Source organism: Hordeum vulgare, chromosome 7H (assembly GCF_904849725.1).
Source record: "Hordeum vulgare subsp. vulgare chromosome 7H, MorexV3_pseudomolecules_assembly, whole genome shotgun sequence".
Taxonomy (NCBI): domain Eukaryota; kingdom Viridiplantae; phylum Streptophyta; class Magnoliopsida; order Poales; family Poaceae; genus Hordeum; species Hordeum vulgare.
The window spans coordinates 250,656,263-250,672,440 of record NC_058524.1 but is presented as its reverse complement, the minus strand read 5'-3'; the positions used below and the strand labels follow the sequence as shown (position 1 = coordinate 250,672,440).

Genomic DNA, 16,178 nt, shown 5'->3' with positions numbered 1-16,178 from the left:
AGGGATCGGCGAAATTCTTGTGTTAAACTCGTCTCCGTTGTCGAGGTAAATGTGGCAATGGACACGGGAGGGGCAAGCATAAGGAACAAATAGATAGTTGCATGTTGGATGCGATCATACCAGCACTAAAGCATCGGATCCCATCAGAACTTCAAAGTTAAGCGTGCTTGGGTGAGAGTAGTACAAGGATGGGTGACCTCCTGGGAAGTTCTTGTGTTGCGTTCCCCTTTTTTAATTTTTTTGCGCCACGTCACAAGGATGACGCGGGAGCGTGATCTATATGACCTCGTTTTCTTATTTTTGACGATTACTAGTTTTCTTACTTCTGACGTTTGTGATATGTTTTAGCTTGCGTCTCATTGTTGATGTGTCTAGGGGCGGCGTCGTTGGGTGTCAAGCGCGGTGGGAAAAGTCACAAAGGTCCATTGTTGATGTGTCTAGGGGCGGCGTCGTTGGGTGTCAAGCGCGGTGGGAAAAGTCACAAAGGTCGTGGCGATGCTCGTGTTGTCGGGGTAGAGACGGAGCGGTGAAATTCTTCTGTTAAACTCGTCTCCGTTGTCGAGGCAAATGTGGCAATGGACACGGGAGGGGCAAGCATAAGGAACAAATAGATAGTTGCATGTCGGATGCGATCATACCAGCAATAAAGCACCGGATCCCATCAGAACTCCGAAGTTAAGCTTGCTTGGGCGAGAGTAGTACTAGGATGGGTGACCTCCTCGGAAGTCCTCGTGTTGCATTCCCCTTTTTAAATATTTTTGCGCCACGTGACAAGGATTACGAGGGAGCGTGATCTATATGACCTCGTTTTCTTATTTTTGATGTTTACTAGTTTTCTCATTTTTGACGTTTGTGATATGTTTTAGCTTGCGTCTCATTGTTGATGTGTCTAGGGGCGGCGTCGTTGGGTGTCAAACGCGATGGGAAAAGTCAAAAAGGTCGTGGCGATGCTCGTGTTGTCGGGGTAGAGAGGGAGCGGTGAAATTCTTGTGTTAAACTCGTCTCCGTTGTCGAGGCAAATGTGGCAATGGACACGGGAGGGGCAAGCATAAGGAACAAATAGATAGTTGCATGTCGGATGCGATCATACCAGCAATAAAGCACCGAATCCCATCAGAACTCCGAAGTTAAGCATGCTTGGGCAAGAGTAGTACTAGGATAGGTGACCTCCTCGGAAGTCCTCGTGTTGCATTCCCCTTTTTAAATATTTTTGCGCCACTTGACAAGGATGACGAGGGAGCGTGATCTATATGACCTCGTTTTCTTATTTTTGATGTTTACTAGTTTTCTCATTTTTGACGTTTGTGATATGTCTTAGCTTGCGTCTCATTGTTGACGTGTCTAGGGGTGGCTTCGTTGGGTGTCAAGCGCGGTGGGAAAAGTCACACAGGTCGTGCGGTGCTCGTGTTGTCGGGGTAGAGAGGGAGCTGTGAAATTCTTGTGTTAAACTCGTCTCCTTTGTCAAGGCAAATGTGGCAATGGACACGGGAGGGGCAAGCATAAGGAAAAAATAGATAGTTGCTTGTCAGATGCGATCATACCAGCACTAAAGCACCGGATCCCATTACAACTTCAAAGTTAAGCGTGCTTGGGCGAGAGTAGTACTAGGATGGGTGACCTCGTGGGAAGTCCTCATGTTGCATTCCCCTTTTTAAATATTTTTGCGCCACGTGACAAGGATGACGGGGGAGCGTGATCTATATGACCTTGTTTTCTTATTTTTGACGTTTAGTAGTTTTCTTATTTCTGACGTTTGTGATATGTTTTAGCTTGCGTCTCATTGTTGACGTGTCTAGGGGCGCCGTCGTTGGGTGTCAAGCGCGGTGGGAAAAGTCACAAAGGTCGTGGCGGTGCTCGTGTTGTCGGGGTAGAGAGGGATCGCTGAAATTCTTGTGTTAAACTCGTCTCCGTTGTCGAGGCAAATGTGGCAATGGACATGGGAGGGGCAAGCATAAGGAACAAATAGATAGTTGCATGTCGGATGTGATCATACCAGCACTAAAGCACCGGTTCCCATCAGGACTCCGAAGTTAAGCGTGCTTGGGCGAGAGTAGTACTAGGATGGTGACCTCCTGGGAAGTCCTCGTGTTGCATTCCCCTTTTTAAATATTTTTGCGCCACGTGACAAGGATGACGCGGGAGCGTGATCTATATGACCTCGTTGTATTATATTTGACGTTTACTAGTTTTCTTATTTTTGACGTTTGTGATATGTTTTAGCTTGTGTCTCATTGTTGACGTGTCTAGGGGCGGCGTCGTTGGGTGTGAAGTGCGGTGGGAAAAGTCACAGAGGTCATGGCGGTGCTCGTGTTGTCGGGGTAGAGAGGGAGCGGTGAAATTCTTGTGTTAAACTCGTCTCAGTTGTCGAGGCAAATGTGGCAATGAACACGGGAGGGGCAAGCATAAGGAACAAATAGATAGTTGCATGTCGGATGCTATCATACGAGCACTAAAGCACCGGATCCCATCAGAGCTCCGAAGTTAAGCGTGCTAGAGCGAGAGTAGTACTAGGATGGTGACCTCCTGGGAAGTCCTCGTGTTGCATTCCCCTTTTCAAATATTTTTGCGCGACGTCACAAGGATGACGCGGGAGCGTGATCTATATGACCTCGTTTTCTTATTTTTGACGTTTACTAGTTTTCTTATTTTTGACGTTTGTGATATGTTTTAGCTTGCGTCTCATTGCTGACGTGTCTAGGGGCGGCGTCATTGGGTGTCAAGCGCGGTGGGAAAAGTCATAGAGGTCGTGGCGGTGCTCCAGTTGTCGAGGTAGAGAGGGATAGGTGAAATTCTTGTGTTAAACTCGTCTCCGTTGTGGAGGCAAATGTGGCAATGGACACGGGAGGGGCAAGCATAAGGAACAAATAGATAGTTGCATGTCGGATGCGATCATACCAGCACTAAAGCACCGGATCCCATCAGAACTCCGCAGTTAAGGTGCTTAGGCGAGAGTAGTACTAGGATGGGTGACCTCCTGGGAATTCCTCGTGTTGCATTCCCCTTTTTAAATATTTTTGCGCCACGTGACAAGGATGACGCGGGAGCTTGATCTATATGACCTCGTTTTCTCATTTTTGACGTTTACTAGTTTTCTTATTTTTGACGTTTGTGATATGTTTTAGCTTGCGTCTCATTGTTGACGTGTCTAGGGGCGGCGTCGTTGGGTGTCAAGCGCGGTGGGAAAAGTCACAGAGGTCGTGGCGGTGCTCGTGTTGTCGGGGTAGAGAGGGAGCGGTGAAATTCTTGTGTTAAACTCGTCTCCGTTGTCGAGGCAAATGTGGCAATGAACACGGGAGGGGCAAGCATAAGGAACAAATAGATAGTTGCATGTCGGATGCTATCATACCAGCACTAAAGCGCCGGATCCCATCAGAGCTCCGAAGTTAAGCGTGCTTGGGCGAGAGTAGTACTAGGATGGTGACCTCGTGGGAAGTCCTCGTGTTGCATTCCCCTTTTTAAATATTTTTGCGCGACGTGACAAGGATGACGCGGGAGCGTGATCTATATGACCTCGTTTTCTTATTTTTGACGTTTACTAGTTTTCTTATTTTTGACGTTTGTGATATGTTTTAGCTTGCGTCTCATTGCTGACGTGTCTAGGGGCGGCGTCATTGGGTGTCAAGCGCGGTGGGAAAAGTCATAGAGGTCGTGGCGGTGCTCCTGTTGTCGGGGTAGAGAGGGTGCGGTGAAATTCTTGTGTTAAACTCGTCTCCGTTGTCGAGGCAAATGTGGCAATGGACACGGGAGGGGCAAGCATAAGGAACAAATAGATAGTTGCATGTCGGATGCGATCATACCACCACTAAAGCACCGGATCCCATCATAACTCCAAAGTTAAGGTGCTTGGGCGAGAGTAGTACTGGGATGGGTGACCTCCTGGGAATTCCTCGTGTTGCATTCCCCTTTTTGAATATTTTTGCTCCACGTGACAAGGATGACGCGGGAGCATGATCTATGTAACCTCGTTTTCTTATTTTTGACGTTTACTTGTTTTCTTATTTTTGACGTTTGTGATATGTTTTAGCTTGCGTCTCATTGCTGACGTGTCTAGGGGCGGCGTCATTGGGTGTCAAGCGCGGTGGGAAAAGTCATAGAGGTCGTGGCGGTGCTCCAGTTGTCGGGGTAGAGAGGGAGAGGTGAAATTCTTGTGTTAAACTCGTCTCCATTGTGGAGGCAAATGTGGCAATGGACACGGGAGGGGCAAGCATAAGGAACAAATAGATAGTTGCATGTCGGATGCGATCATACCAGCACTAAAGCACCGGATCCCATCAGAACTCCGAAGTTAAGGTGCATAGGCGAGAGTAGTACTAGGATGGGTGACCTCCTGGGAATTCCTCGTGTTGCATTCCCCTTTTTAAATATTTTTGCGCCACGTGACGAGGATGACGCGGGAGCTTGATCTATATGACCTCGTTTTCTCATTTTTGACGTTTACTAGTTTTCTTATTTTTGACGTTTGTGATATGTTTTAGCTTGCGTCTCATTGTTGACATGTCTAGGGGCGGCGTCGTTGGGTGTCAAGCACGGTGGGAAAAGTCACAGAGGTCGTGGCGGTGCTCGTGTTGTCGGGGTAGAGAGGGAGCGGTGAAATTCTTGTGTTAAACTCGTCTCCGTTGTCGAGGCAAATGTGGCAATGGACACGGGAGGGGCAAGCATAAGGAACAAATAGATAGTTGCATGTCGGATGCGATCATACCACCACTAAAGCACCGGATCCCATCATAACTCCAAAGTTAAGGTGCTTGGGCGAGAGTAGTACTGGGATGGGTGACCTCCTGGGAATTCCTCGTGTTGCATTCCCCTTTTTGAATATTTTTGCTCCACGTGACAAGGATGACGCGGGAGCATGATCTATATAACCTCGTTTTCTTATTTTTGACGTTTACTAGTTTTCTTATTTTTGATGATTGTGATATGCTTTAGCTTGCATCTCATTGTTGACGTGGCTAGGGGCGGCGTCGTTGGGTGTCAAGTGCGGTGGGAAAAGTCATAGAGGTCGTGGCGGTGCTCGTGTTGTCGGGGTAGAGAGGGAGCGGTGAAGTTCTTGTCTTAAACTCGTCTCCGTTGTCGAGGAAAATGTGGCAATGGACACGGGAGGGTCAAGCATAAGGAACAAATAGATAGTTGCATGTCGGATGCGTTCATACCAGAACTAAAGCACCGGATCCCATCACAACTCCGAAGTTAAGTGTGCTTGGGCGAGAGTGGTACTACGATGGGTGACCTCCTGGGAAGTCCTCGTGTTGCATTCCCCTTTTCAAATGTTTTTGCGCCACGTGACAAGGATGACGCGGGAGCGTGATATATATGACCTCGTTTTCTTATTTTTGACGTTTACTAGTTTTCTTATTTTTGACGTTTGTGATATGTTTTAGCTTGCGTATCATTGTTGACGTGACTAGGGGCGGCGCCGTTGGGAGTCAAGCGCGGTGGGAAAAGTCACAGAGGTCGTGGCGGTGCTCGTGTTGTCGGGGTAGAGAGGGAGCGGTGATATTCTTGTGTTAAACTCGTCTTAGTTGTCGAGGCAAATGTGGCAATGGACACGGGAGGGGCAAGCATAAGGAACAAATAGATAGTTGCATGTCGGATGCGATCATACCAGCACTAAAGCACCGGATCCCATCAGAACTCCGCAGTTAAGGTGCTTAGGCGAGAGTAGTACTAGGATGGGTGACCTCCTGGGAATTCCTCGTGTAGCATTCCCCTTTTTAAATATTTTTGCGCCACGTGACAAGGATGACGCGGGAGCTTGATCTATATGACCTCGTTTTCTCATTTTTGACGTTTACTAGTTTTCTTATTTTTGACGTTTGTGATATGTTTTAGCTTGCGTCTCATTGTTGACGTGTCTAGGGGCGGCGTCGTTGGGTGTCAAGCGCGGTGGGAAAAGTCACAGAGGTCGTGGCGGTGCTCGTGTTGTCGGGGTAGAGAGGGAGCGGTGAAATTCTTGTGTTAAACTCGTCTCCGTTGTCGAGGCAAATGTGGCAATGAACACAGGAGGGGCAAGCATAAGGAACAAATTGATAGTTGCATGTCGGATGCTATCATACCAGCACTAAAGCACCGGATCCCATCAGAGCTCCGAAGTTAAGCGTGCTTGGGCGAGAGTAGTACTAGGATGGTGACCTCGTGGGAAGTCCTCGTGTTGCATTCCCCTTTTTAAATATTTTTGCGCGACGTGACAAGGATGACGCGGGAGCGTGATCTATATGACCTCGTTTTCTTATTTTTGACGTTTACTAGTTTTCTTATTTTTGACGTTTGTGATATGTTTTAGCTTGCGTCTCATTGCTGACGTGTCTAGGGGCGGCGTCATTGGGTGTCAAGCGCGGTGGGAAAAGTCATAGAGGTCGTGGCGGTGCTCCTGTTGTCGGGGTAGAGAGGGAGAGGTGAAATTCTTGTGTTAAACTCGTCTCCGTTGTGGAGGCAAATGTGGCAATGGACACGGGAGGGGCAAGCATAAGGAACAAATAGATAGTTCCATGTCGGATGCGATCATACCAGCACTAAAGCACCGGATCCCATCAGAACTCCGAAGTTAAGGTGCATAGGCGAGAGTAGTACTAGGATGGGTGACCTCCTGGGAATCCCTCGTGTTGCATTCCCCTTTTTAAATATTTTTGCGCCACGTGACAAGGATGACGCGGGAGCTTGATCTATATGACCTCGTTTTCTCATTTTTGACGTTTACTAGTTTTCTTATTTTTGACGTTTGTGATATGTTTTAGCTTGCGTCTCATTGTTGACGTGTCTAGGGGCGGCGTCGTTGGGTGTCAAGCGCGGTGGGAAAAGTCACAGAGGTCGTGGCGGTGCTCGTGTTGTCGGGGTAGAGAGGGAGCGGTGAAATTCTTGTGTTAAACTCGTCTCCGTTGTCGAGGCAAATGTGGCAATGGACACGGGAGGGGCAAGCATAAGGAACAAATAGATAGTTGCATGTCGGATGCGATCATACCACCACTAAAGCACCGGATCCCATCGTAACTCCAAAGTTAAGGTGCTTGGGCGAGAGTAGTACTGGGATGGGTGACCTCCTGGGAATTCCTCGTGTTGCATTCCCCTTTTTGAATATTTTTGCTCCACGTGACAAGGATGACGCGGGAGCATGATCTATATAACCTCGTTTTCTTATTTTTGACGTTTACTAGTTTTCTTATTTTTGACGTTTGTGATATGTTTTAGCTTGCGTCTCATTGCTGACGTGTCTAGGGGCGGCGTCATTGGGTGTCAAGCGCGGTGGGAAAAGTCATAGAGGTCGTGGCCTGTGCTCCAGTTGTCGGGGTAGAGAGGGAGAGGTGAAATTCTTGTGTTAAACTCGTCTCCGTTGTGGAGGCAAATGTGGCAATGGACACGGGAGGGGCAAGCATAAGGAACAAATAGATAGTTGCATGTCGGATGCGATCATACCAGCACTAAAGCACCGGATCCCATCAGAACTCCGAAGTTAAGGTGCATAGGCGAGAGTAGTACTAGGATGGGTGACCTCCTGGGAATTCCTCGTGTTGCATTCCCCTTTTTAAATATTTTTGCGCCACGTGAAAAGGATGACGCGGGAGCTTGATCTATATGACCTAGTTTTCTCATTTTTGACGTTTACTAGTTTTCTTATTTTTGACGTTTGTGATATGTTTTAGCTTGCGTCTCATTGTTGACATGTCTAGGGGCTGCGTCGTTGGGTGTCAAGCGCGGTGGGAAAAGTCACAGAGGTCGTGGCGGTGCTCGTGTTGTCGGGGTAGAGAGGGAGCGGTGAAATTCTTGTGTTAAACTCGTCTCCGTTGTCGAGGCAAATGTGGCAATGGACATGGGAGGGGCAAGCATCAGGAACAAATAGATAGTTGCATGTCGGATGCGATCATACCAGCACTAAAGCACCGGATCCCATCAGAACTCCGAAGTTAAGCGTGCTTGGGCGAGAGTAGTACTAGGATGGGTGACCGCCTAGGAAGTCCTCGTGTTGCATTCCCCTTTTTAAATATTTTTGCGCCACGTGACAAGGATGACGCGGGAGCGTGATCTATATGACCTCGTTTTCTTATTTTTGACGTTTACTAGTTTTCTTATTGTTGACGTTTGTGATATGTTTTAGCTTGCGTCTCATTGTTGACGTGTGTAGGACCGGCGTCGTTGGGTGTCAAGCGCGGTGGGAAAAGTCACAGAGGTCGTGGCGGTGCTCGTGTTGTCGGGGTAGAGAGGGAGCGGTGAAACTATTGTGTTAAACTCGTCTCCGTTGTCGAGGCAAATGTGGCAATGGACACGGGAGGGGCAAGCATTAGGAACAAATAGATAGTTCCATGTCGGATGCGATCATACTATCATTAAAGCATCGGATCCCATCACAACTCCGAAATTAAGCGTGCTTGGGCGAGAGTAGTACTAGGATGGGTGACCTCCTGTGAAGTCCTCGTGTTGCATTCCCCTTTTTAAATATTTTTGCGCCACGTGAGAAGGATAACGCGGGAGCGTGATCTATATGACCTCGTTTTCTAATTTTTGATGTTTACTAGTTTTCTTATTTTTAACGTTTGCGATATGTTTTAGCTTGCGTCTCATTGTTGACGTGTCTAGGAGCGGCGTCGTTGGGTGTCAAGCGCGGTGGGAAAAGTCACAGAGGTCGTGGTGGTGCTCGTGTTGTCGGGGTAGAGAGGGAGCGGTGAAATTATTGTGTTAAACTCGTCTCCATTGTCGAGGCAAATGTCGCAATGGACACGGGAGGGGCAAGCATAAGGAACAAATAGATAGTTCCATGTCGGATGCGATCATACCAGCACTAAAGCACCGGATCCCATCCCAACTCCGAAGTTAAGCGTGCTTGGGCGAGAGTAGTACTAGGATGGGTGACCTCTTGGAAGTCCTCGTGTTGCATTCCCCTTTTTAAATATTTTTGCGCCACGTGACAAGGATGACGCGGGAGCGTGATCTATATGACCTCTTTTTCTTATTTTTGACGTTTACTAGTTTTCTTATTTTTGACGTTTGTGATATGTTTTAGCCTGCGTCTCATTGTTGACGTGTCTAGGGGCGGCGTCGTTGGGTGTCAAGCACGGTGGGAAAAGTCACAGAGGTCGTGGCGGTGCTCGTGTTGTCGGGGTAGAGAGGGAGCGGTGAAATTCTTGTGTTAAACTCGTCTCCGTTGTCGAGGCAAATGTGGCAATGGACACGGGAGGGGCAAGCATAAAGAACAAATAGATAGTTGCATGTCGGATGCGATTTGCATTCCCCTTTTTAAATATTTTTGCGCCACGTGACAAGGATGACGCGACAGCATGATCTATATGACCTCGTTTTCTTATTTTTGACGTTTACTAGTTTTCTTATTTTTGACGTTTGTGATATGTTTTAGCTTGCCTCTCATTGTTGACGTGTCTAGGGGCGGCGTCGTTGGGTGTCAAGCGCGGTGGGAAAAGTCACAGAGGTCGTGGCGGTGCTCGTGTTGTCGGGGTAGAGAGGGAGCGGTGAAATTATTGTGTTAAACTCGTCTCCGTTGTCGAGGCAAATGTGGCAATGGACACGCGAGGGGCAAGCATAAGGAACAAATAGATAGTTCCATGTCGTATGCGATCATACCAGCACTAAAGCACCGGATCCCATCACAACTCCGAAGTTAAGCGTGCTTGGGCGAGAGTAGTACTAGGATGGGTGACCTGGTGGTAAGTCCTCGTGTTGCATTCCCGTTTTTAAATATTTTAGCGCCACGTGACAAGGATGACGCGGGAGCGTGATCTATATGACCTCGTTTTCTTATTTTTGACGTTTACTAGTTTTCTTATTTTTGACGTTTGTCATATGTTTTAGCTTGCGTCTCATTGTTGACGTGTCTAGGGGCGGCGTCGTTGGGTGTCAAGAGCGGTGGGAAAAGTCACAGAGGTCGTGGCGGTGCTCGTTTTGTCGGGGTAGAGAGGGAGCGGTGAAATTCTTGTGTTAAACTCGTCTCCGTTGTCGAGGCAAATGTGGCAATGGACACGGTAGGGGCAAGCATAAGGAACAAATAGATAGTTGCATGTCGGATGCGATCATACCAGCACTAAAGCATCGGATCCCATCAGAACTCCGAAGTTAAGCGTGCTTGGGCGAGAGTAGTACTAGGATGGGTGACCTCCTCGGAAGTCCAAGTGTTGCATTCCCCTTTTTAAATATTTTTGCGCCACGTGACAAGGATGACGAGGGAGTGTGATCTATATGACCTCGTTTCCTTATTTTTGACGTTTACTAGTTTTCTTATTTTTGACGTTTGTGATATGTTTTAGCCTGCGTCTCATTGTTGACGTGTCTAGGGGCGGCGTCGTTGGGTGTCAAGCACGGTGGGAAAAGTCACAGAGGTCGTGGCGGTGCTCGTGTTGTCGGGGTAGAGAGGCAGCGGTGAAATTCTTGTGTTAAACTCGTCTCCGTTGTCGAGGCAAATGTGGCAATGGACACGGGAGGGGCCAGCATAAGGAACAAATAGATAGTTGCATGTCGGATGCGATATTACTAGCACTAAAGAATCGGATCCCATTAGAACTCTGAAGTTAAGCGTGCTTGGGCGAGAGTAGTACTAGGATAGGTGACCTCCTGGGAAGTCCTCGTGTTGCATTTCCCTTTTTAAATATTTTTGTGCCACGTGACAAGGATGACGCGGGAGCGTGATCTATATGACCTCGTTTTCTTATTTTTGACGTTTACTAGTTTTCTTATTTTTGATGTTTGTGATATGTTTCAGCTTGCGTCTCATTGTTGACGTGTCTAGGGGCGGCGTCGTTGGGTGTCAAGCGCGGCGGGAAAAGTCACAGAGGTCGTGGCGGTGCTCGTGTTGTCGGGGTAGCGAGGGAGCGGTGAAATTCTTGTGTTAAACTCGTCTCCGTTGTCGAGGCAAATGTGGCAATGGACACGGGAGGGGCAAGCATAAGGAACAAATAGATAGTTGCATGTCGGATGCGATCATACCAGCACTAAAGCACCGGATCCCGCCGACAGTAGTACTAGGATGGGTGACCTCCCAGGAAGTCCTCGTGTTGCATTCCCCTTTTTAAATATTTTTGCGCCACGTGACAAGGATGACGCGGCAGCGTGATCTATATGACCTCATTTTCTTATTTTTGACGTTTACTAGTTTTCTTATTTTTGACGTTTGTGATATGTTTTAGCTTGCGTCTCATTGTTGACGTGTCTAGGGGTGGCGTCGTTGGGTGTCAAGCGCGGTGGGAAAAGTCACACAGGTCGTGGCGGTGCTCGTGTTGTCGGGGTAGAGAGGGCGCGGTGAAATTATTGTGTTAAACTCGTCTCTGTTGTCGAGGCAAATGTGCCAATGGACACGGGAGGGGCAAGCATAAGGAACAAATAGATAGTTGCATGTCGGATGCGATCATACGAGCACTAAAGCACCGGATCCCATCAGAACTCCGAAGTTAAGCGTGCTTGGGCGAGAGTAGTACTAGGATCGGTGACCTCCTGGGAAGTCCTCGTGTTGCATTCCCCTTTTTAAATATTTTTGCACCACGTGACAAGGATGACGCGGGAGCGTGATCTACATGACCTCGTTTTCTTATTTTTGACGTTTACTAGTTTTCTTATTTTTGACGTTTGTGATATGTTTTAGCCCGCGTCTCATTGTTGACGTGTCTAGGGGCGGCGTCGTTGGGTGTCAAGCACGGTGGGAAAAGTCACACAGGTCGTGGCGGTGCTCGTGTTGTCGGGGTAGCGAGGGAGCGGTGAAATTCTTGTGTTAAACTCGTCTCCGTTGTCGAGGCAAATGTGGCAATGGACATGGAAGGGGCCAGCATAAGGAACAAATAGATAGTTACATGTCGGATGCGATCATACCAGCACTAAAGCACGGGATCCCATTAGAACTCTGAAGTTAAGCGTGCTTGGGCGAGAGTTGTACTAGGATGGGTGACCTCCTGGGAAGTCCTCGTGATGCATTTCCCTTTTTAAATATTTTTGTGCCACGTGACAAGGATGACGCGGGAGCGTGATCTATATGACCTCGTTTTCTTATTTTTGACGTTTACTAATTTTCTTAGTTTTGACGTTTGTGATATGTTTTAGCTTGCGTCTCATTGTTGACATGTCTAGGAGCGGCGTCGTTGGGTGTCAAGCGCGGTGGGAAAAGTCACAGAGGTCATGGCGGTGCTCGTGTTGTCGGGGTAGAGAGGGAGCGGTGAAATTCTTGTGTTAAGCTCGTCTCCGTTGTCGAGGCAAATGTGGCAATGGACACGCGAGGGGCAAGCATAAGGAACAAATAGATAGTTCCATGTCGGATGCGATCATACCAGCACTAAAGCACCGGATCCCATCACAACTCCGAAATTAAGCGTGCTTGGGCGAGAGTAGTACTAGGATGGGTGACCTCCTGGGAAGTCCTCGTGTTGCATTCCCCTTTTTAAATATTTTTGCGCCACGTGCCAAGGATGACGCGGGAGCGTGATCTATATGACCTCGTTTTCTTATTTTTGACGTTTACTAGTTTTCTTATTTTTGACGTTTGTCATATGTTTTAGCTTGCGTCTCATTGTTGACGTGTCTAGGGTCGGCGTCGTTGGGTGTCAAGCGCGGTGGGAAAAGTCACAGAGGTCGTGGCGGTGCTCGTTTTGTCGGGGTAGAGAGGGCGCGGTGAAATTCTTGTGTTAAATCGTCTCCGTTGTCGAGGCAAATGTGGCAATGGACACGGGAGGGGCAAGCATAAGGAACAAATAGATAGTTGCATGTCGGATGCGATCATACCAGCACTAAAGCATCGGATCCCATCAGAACTCCGAAGTTAAGCATGCTTGGGCGAGAGTAGTACTAGGATGGGTGACCTCCTCGGAAGTCCTCGTGTTGCATTCCCCTTTTTAAATATTTTTGCGCCACGTGACAAGGATGACGAGGGAGCGTGATCTATATGACCTCGTTTCCTTATTTTTGACGTTTACTAGTTTTCTTATTTTTGACGTTTGTGATATGTTTTAGCCTGCGTCTCATTGTTGACGTGTCTAGGGGCGGCGTCGTTGGGTGTCAAGCACGTTGGGAAAAGTCACAGAGGTCGTGGCGGTGCTCATGTTGTCGGGGTAGAGAGGCAGCGGTGAAATTCTTGTGTTAAACTCGTCTCCGTTGTCGAGGCAAATCTGGCAATGGATACGGCAGGGGCCAGCATAAGGAACAAATAGATAGTTGCATGTCGGATGCGATCATACCAGCACTAAAGCACGGTATCCCATTAGAACTCTGAAGTTAAGCGTGCTTGGGCGAGAGTAGTATTAGGATGGGTGACCTCCTGGGAAGTCTTCGTGTTGCATTTCCCTTTTTAAATATTTTTGTGCCACGTGACAAGGATGACGCGGGAGCGTGATCTATATGACCTCGTTTTCTTATTTTTGACGTTTACTAGTTTTCTTATTCTTGACGTTTATGATATGTTTTAGCTTGCGTCTCATTGTTGACGTGACTAGGAGCGGCGTCGTTGGGTGTCAAGCGCGGTGGGAAAAGTCACAGAGGTCGTGGCGGTGCTCGTGTTGTCGGGGTAGAGAGGGAGCGGTGAAATTCTTGTGTTAAACTCGTCTCCGTTGTCGAGGCAAATGTGGCAATGGACACGGGAGGGACAAGCATGAGGAACAAATAGATAGTTGCATGTCGGATGCGATCATACCAGCACTAAAGCATCGGATCCCATCAGAACTCCGAAGTTAAGCGTGCTTGGGCGAGACTAGTACTAGGATGGGTGACCTCCTCGGAAGTCCTCGTGTTGCATTCGCCTTTTTAAATATTTTTGCGCCACGTGACAAGGATGACGAGGGAGCATGATCTATATGACCTCGTTTCCTTATTTTTGACGTTTACTAGTTTTCTTATTTTTGACGTTTGTGATATGTTTTAGTGTGCGTCTCATTGTTGACGTGTCTAGGGGCGGCGTCGTTGGGTGTCAAGCACGGTGGGAAAAGTCACAGAGGTCGTGGCGGTGCTCGTGTTGTCGGGGTAGAGAGGCAGCGGTGAAATTCTTGTGTTAAACTCGTCTCCGTTGTCGTGGCAAATGTGGCAATGGACACGGGAGGGGCCAGCATAAGGAACAAATAGATAGTTGCATCTCGGAAGCGATCATACTAGCACTATAGAATCGGATCCCATTAGAACTCTGAAGTTAAGCGTGCTTGGGCGAGAGTAGTGCTAGGATGGGTGACCTCCTGGGAAGTCCTCGTGTTACATTTCCCTTTTTAAATATTTTTGTGCCACGTGACAAGGATGACGCGGGAGCGTGATCTATATGACCTCGTTTTCTTATTTTTGACGTTTACTAGTTTTCTTATTTTTGACGTTTGTGATATGTTTCAGCTTGCGTCTCATTGTTGACGTGTCTAGGGGCGGCGTCGTTGGGTGTCAAGCGCGGCGGGAAAAGTCACAGAGGTCGTGGCGGTGCTCGTGTTGTCGGGGTAGCGAGGGAGCGGTGAAATTCTTGTGTTAAACTCGTCTCCGTTGTCGAGGCAAATGTGGCAATGGACACGGGAGGGGCAAGCATAAGGAACAAATAGATAGTTGCATGTCGGATGCGATCATACCAGCACTAAAGCACCGGATCCCGCCGACAGTAGTACTAGGATGGGTGACCTCCCAGGAAGTCCTCGTGTTGCATTCCCCTTTTTTAAATATTTTTGCGCTATGTGACAAGGATGACGCGGGAGCGTGATCTATATGACCTCATTTTCTTATTTTTGACGTTTACTAGTTTTCTTATTTTTGACGTTTGTAATATGTTTTAGCTTGCGTCTCATTGTTGACGTGTCTAGGGGTGGCGTCGTTGGGTGTCAAGCGCGGTGGGAAAAGTCACACAGGTCGTGGCGGTGCTCGTGTTATCGGGGTAGAGAGGGCGCGGTGAACTTCTTGTGTTAAACTCGTCTCCGTTGTCGAGGCAAATGTGGCAATGGACACGGGAGGGGCAAGCATAAGGAACAAATAGATAGTTGCATGTCGGATGCGATCATACCAGCACTAAAGCACCGGATCCCATCAGAACTCCGAAGTTAAGCGTGCTTGGGCGAGAGTAGTACTAGGATCGGTGACCTCCTCGGAAGTCCTCGTGTTGCATTCCCCTTTTTAAATATTTGTGCGCCACGTGACAAGGATGACGTGGGAGCGTGATCTATATGACCTCGTTTTCTTATTTTTGACGTGTACTAGTTTTCTTATTTTTGACGTTTGTGATATGTTTTAGCCTGCGTCTCATTGTTGACGTGTCTAGGGGCGGCGTCGTTGGGTGTCAAGCACGGTGGGAAAAGTCACAGAGGTCGTGGCGGTGCTCGTGTTGTCAGGGTAGCGAGGGAGCGGTGAAATTCTTGTGTTAAACTCGTCTCCGTTGTCGAGGCAAATGTGGCAATGGACACGGGAGGGGCCAACATAAGGAACAAATAGATAGTTACATGTCGGATGCGATCATACCAACACTAAAGCACGGGATCCCATTAGAACTCTGAAGTTAAGCGTGCTTGGGCGAGAGTAGTACTAAGATGGGTGACCTCCTGGGAAGTCCTCGTGTTGCATTTCCCTTTTTAAATATTTTTGTGCCACGTGACAAGGATGACGCGGGAGCGTGATCTATATGACCTCGTTTTCTTATTTTTGACGTTTCCTAGTTTTCTTATTTTTGACGTTTGTGATATGTTTTAGCTTGCGTCTCATTGTTGACGTATCTAGGGGCGGCGTCGTTGGGTGTCAAGCGCGGTGGGAAAAGTCACAGAGGTCGTGGCGGTGCTCGTGTTGTCGGGGTAGAGAGGGAGCGGTGAAATTCTTGTGTTAAACTCGTCTCCGTTGTCGAGGCAAATGTGGCAATGGACACGGGAGGGGCAAGCATAAGGAACAAATAGATAGTTGCATGTCGGATGCGAGCATACCAGCAATAAAGCACCGGATCCCATCAGAACTCCGAAGTTAAGCGTGCTTGGGCGAGAGTAGTACTAGGATCGGTGACCTCCTGGGAAGTCCTCATGTTGCATTCCCCTTTTTAAATATTTTTGCGCCACGTGACAAGGATGACGCAGGAGCGTGATCTATATGACCTCTTTTTCTTATTTTTGACATTTACTAGTTTTCTTATTTTTGACGTTTGTGATATGTTTTAGCCTGCGTCTCATTGTTGATGTGTCTAGGGGCGGCGTCGTTGGTTGTCAAGCACGGTGGGAAAATTCACACAGGTTGTGGCGGTGCTCGTGTTGTCGGGGTAGCGAGGGAGCGGT

At 48.1% G+C, this 16,178-nt stretch overlaps 33 non-coding genes across 33 annotated transcripts; all 33 read left to right on the top strand.

Moving 5' to 3' along the window:
- Positions 1 to 106: 106 nt before the first annotated feature.
- On the top strand, positions 107 to 225 carry LOC123413882. Its single transcript, XR_006613990.1, has one exon. It is a non-coding gene; the product is annotated as a 5S ribosomal RNA (ribosomal RNA).
- A 399-nt stretch (positions 226 to 624) lies between these two features.
- Positions 625 to 743, top strand: LOC123414629. Its single transcript, XR_006614558.1, has one exon. It is a non-coding gene; the product is annotated as a 5S ribosomal RNA (ribosomal RNA).
- A 333-nt stretch (positions 744 to 1,076) lies between these two features.
- LOC123413900 lies at positions 1,077 to 1,195 on the top strand. The gene has a single exon (XR_006614007.1). It is a non-coding gene; the product is annotated as a 5S ribosomal RNA (ribosomal RNA).
- Positions 1,196 to 1,527: 332 nt separating this feature from the next.
- Positions 1,528 to 1,646, top strand: LOC123414063. Its single transcript, XR_006614150.1, has one exon. It is a non-coding gene; the product is annotated as a 5S ribosomal RNA (ribosomal RNA).
- A 333-nt stretch (positions 1,647 to 1,979) lies between these two features.
- Positions 1,980 to 2,097, top strand: LOC123415016. The gene has a single exon (XR_006614922.1). It is a non-coding gene; the product is annotated as a 5S ribosomal RNA (ribosomal RNA).
- Positions 2,098 to 2,430: 333 nt separating this feature from the next.
- On the top strand, positions 2,431 to 2,548 carry LOC123414028. Its single transcript, XR_006614119.1, has one exon. It is a non-coding gene; the product is annotated as a 5S ribosomal RNA (ribosomal RNA).
- Positions 2,549 to 2,881: 333 nt separating this feature from the next.
- Positions 2,882 to 2,999, top strand: LOC123414860. Its single transcript, XR_006614777.1, has one exon. It is a non-coding gene; the product is annotated as a 5S ribosomal RNA (ribosomal RNA).
- Positions 3,000 to 3,332: 333 nt separating this feature from the next.
- Positions 3,333 to 3,450, top strand: LOC123414993. The gene has a single exon (XR_006614900.1). It is a non-coding gene; the product is annotated as a 5S ribosomal RNA (ribosomal RNA).
- Positions 3,451 to 3,783: 333 nt separating this feature from the next.
- LOC123414059 lies at positions 3,784 to 3,901 on the top strand. Its single transcript, XR_006614146.1, has one exon. It is a non-coding gene; the product is annotated as a 5S ribosomal RNA (ribosomal RNA).
- Positions 3,902 to 4,234: 333 nt separating this feature from the next.
- LOC123414865 lies at positions 4,235 to 4,352 on the top strand. The gene has a single exon (XR_006614781.1). It is a non-coding gene; the product is annotated as a 5S ribosomal RNA (ribosomal RNA).
- Positions 4,353 to 4,685: 333 nt separating this feature from the next.
- LOC123414057 lies at positions 4,686 to 4,803 on the top strand. Its single transcript, XR_006614144.1, has one exon. It is a non-coding gene; the product is annotated as a 5S ribosomal RNA (ribosomal RNA).
- A 333-nt stretch (positions 4,804 to 5,136) lies between these two features.
- LOC123413894 lies at positions 5,137 to 5,255 on the top strand. The gene has a single exon (XR_006614002.1). It is a non-coding gene; the product is annotated as a 5S ribosomal RNA (ribosomal RNA).
- A 333-nt stretch (positions 5,256 to 5,588) lies between these two features.
- On the top strand, positions 5,589 to 5,706 carry LOC123413794. The gene has a single exon (XR_006613908.1). It is a non-coding gene; the product is annotated as a 5S ribosomal RNA (ribosomal RNA).
- Positions 5,707 to 6,039: 333 nt separating this feature from the next.
- On the top strand, positions 6,040 to 6,157 carry LOC123414871. The gene has a single exon (XR_006614787.1). It is a non-coding gene; the product is annotated as a 5S ribosomal RNA (ribosomal RNA).
- Positions 6,158 to 6,490: 333 nt separating this feature from the next.
- On the top strand, positions 6,491 to 6,608 carry LOC123414887. Its single transcript, XR_006614801.1, has one exon. It is a non-coding gene; the product is annotated as a 5S ribosomal RNA (ribosomal RNA).
- A 333-nt stretch (positions 6,609 to 6,941) lies between these two features.
- LOC123414114 lies at positions 6,942 to 7,059 on the top strand. Its single transcript, XR_006614194.1, has one exon. It is a non-coding gene; the product is annotated as a 5S ribosomal RNA (ribosomal RNA).
- A 334-nt stretch (positions 7,060 to 7,393) lies between these two features.
- On the top strand, positions 7,394 to 7,511 carry LOC123414864. The gene has a single exon (XR_006614780.1). It is a non-coding gene; the product is annotated as a 5S ribosomal RNA (ribosomal RNA).
- A 333-nt stretch (positions 7,512 to 7,844) lies between these two features.
- LOC123413969 lies at positions 7,845 to 7,963 on the top strand. Its single transcript, XR_006614067.1, has one exon. It is a non-coding gene; the product is annotated as a 5S ribosomal RNA (ribosomal RNA).
- A 333-nt stretch (positions 7,964 to 8,296) lies between these two features.
- On the top strand, positions 8,297 to 8,415 carry LOC123414159. Its single transcript, XR_006614233.1, has one exon. It is a non-coding gene; the product is annotated as a 5S ribosomal RNA (ribosomal RNA).
- A 333-nt stretch (positions 8,416 to 8,748) lies between these two features.
- On the top strand, positions 8,749 to 8,866 carry LOC123414911. Its single transcript, XR_006614823.1, has one exon. It is a non-coding gene; the product is annotated as a 5S ribosomal RNA (ribosomal RNA).
- Positions 8,867 to 9,550: 684 nt separating this feature from the next.
- Positions 9,551 to 9,669, top strand: LOC123413811. Its single transcript, XR_006613925.1, has one exon. It is a non-coding gene; the product is annotated as a 5S ribosomal RNA (ribosomal RNA).
- Positions 9,670 to 10,002: 333 nt separating this feature from the next.
- LOC123414644 lies at positions 10,003 to 10,121 on the top strand. Its single transcript, XR_006614573.1, has one exon. It is a non-coding gene; the product is annotated as a 5S ribosomal RNA (ribosomal RNA).
- Positions 10,122 to 10,454: 333 nt separating this feature from the next.
- LOC123414103 lies at positions 10,455 to 10,573 on the top strand. Its single transcript, XR_006614184.1, has one exon. It is a non-coding gene; the product is annotated as a 5S ribosomal RNA (ribosomal RNA).
- A 757-nt stretch (positions 10,574 to 11,330) lies between these two features.
- Positions 11,331 to 11,449, top strand: LOC123414758. The gene has a single exon (XR_006614681.1). It is a non-coding gene; the product is annotated as a 5S ribosomal RNA (ribosomal RNA).
- A 333-nt stretch (positions 11,450 to 11,782) lies between these two features.
- On the top strand, positions 11,783 to 11,901 carry LOC123414981. The gene has a single exon (XR_006614889.1). It is a non-coding gene; the product is annotated as a 5S ribosomal RNA (ribosomal RNA).
- Positions 11,902 to 12,234: 333 nt separating this feature from the next.
- On the top strand, positions 12,235 to 12,353 carry LOC123414787. Its single transcript, XR_006614708.1, has one exon. It is a non-coding gene; the product is annotated as a 5S ribosomal RNA (ribosomal RNA).
- A 332-nt stretch (positions 12,354 to 12,685) lies between these two features.
- Positions 12,686 to 12,804, top strand: LOC123414642. The gene has a single exon (XR_006614570.1). It is a non-coding gene; the product is annotated as a 5S ribosomal RNA (ribosomal RNA).
- A 333-nt stretch (positions 12,805 to 13,137) lies between these two features.
- LOC123413970 lies at positions 13,138 to 13,256 on the top strand. The gene has a single exon (XR_006614068.1). It is a non-coding gene; the product is annotated as a 5S ribosomal RNA (ribosomal RNA).
- A 333-nt stretch (positions 13,257 to 13,589) lies between these two features.
- On the top strand, positions 13,590 to 13,708 carry LOC123414643. The gene has a single exon (XR_006614572.1). It is a non-coding gene; the product is annotated as a 5S ribosomal RNA (ribosomal RNA).
- A 333-nt stretch (positions 13,709 to 14,041) lies between these two features.
- LOC123414167 lies at positions 14,042 to 14,160 on the top strand. The gene has a single exon (XR_006614239.1). It is a non-coding gene; the product is annotated as a 5S ribosomal RNA (ribosomal RNA).
- A 758-nt stretch (positions 14,161 to 14,918) lies between these two features.
- On the top strand, positions 14,919 to 15,037 carry LOC123414630. Its single transcript, XR_006614559.1, has one exon. It is a non-coding gene; the product is annotated as a 5S ribosomal RNA (ribosomal RNA).
- A 333-nt stretch (positions 15,038 to 15,370) lies between these two features.
- LOC123414965 lies at positions 15,371 to 15,489 on the top strand. The gene has a single exon (XR_006614874.1). It is a non-coding gene; the product is annotated as a 5S ribosomal RNA (ribosomal RNA).
- A 333-nt stretch (positions 15,490 to 15,822) lies between these two features.
- On the top strand, positions 15,823 to 15,941 carry LOC123413849. The gene has a single exon (XR_006613961.1). It is a non-coding gene; the product is annotated as a 5S ribosomal RNA (ribosomal RNA).
- Positions 15,942 to 16,178: the final 237 nt, after the last annotated feature.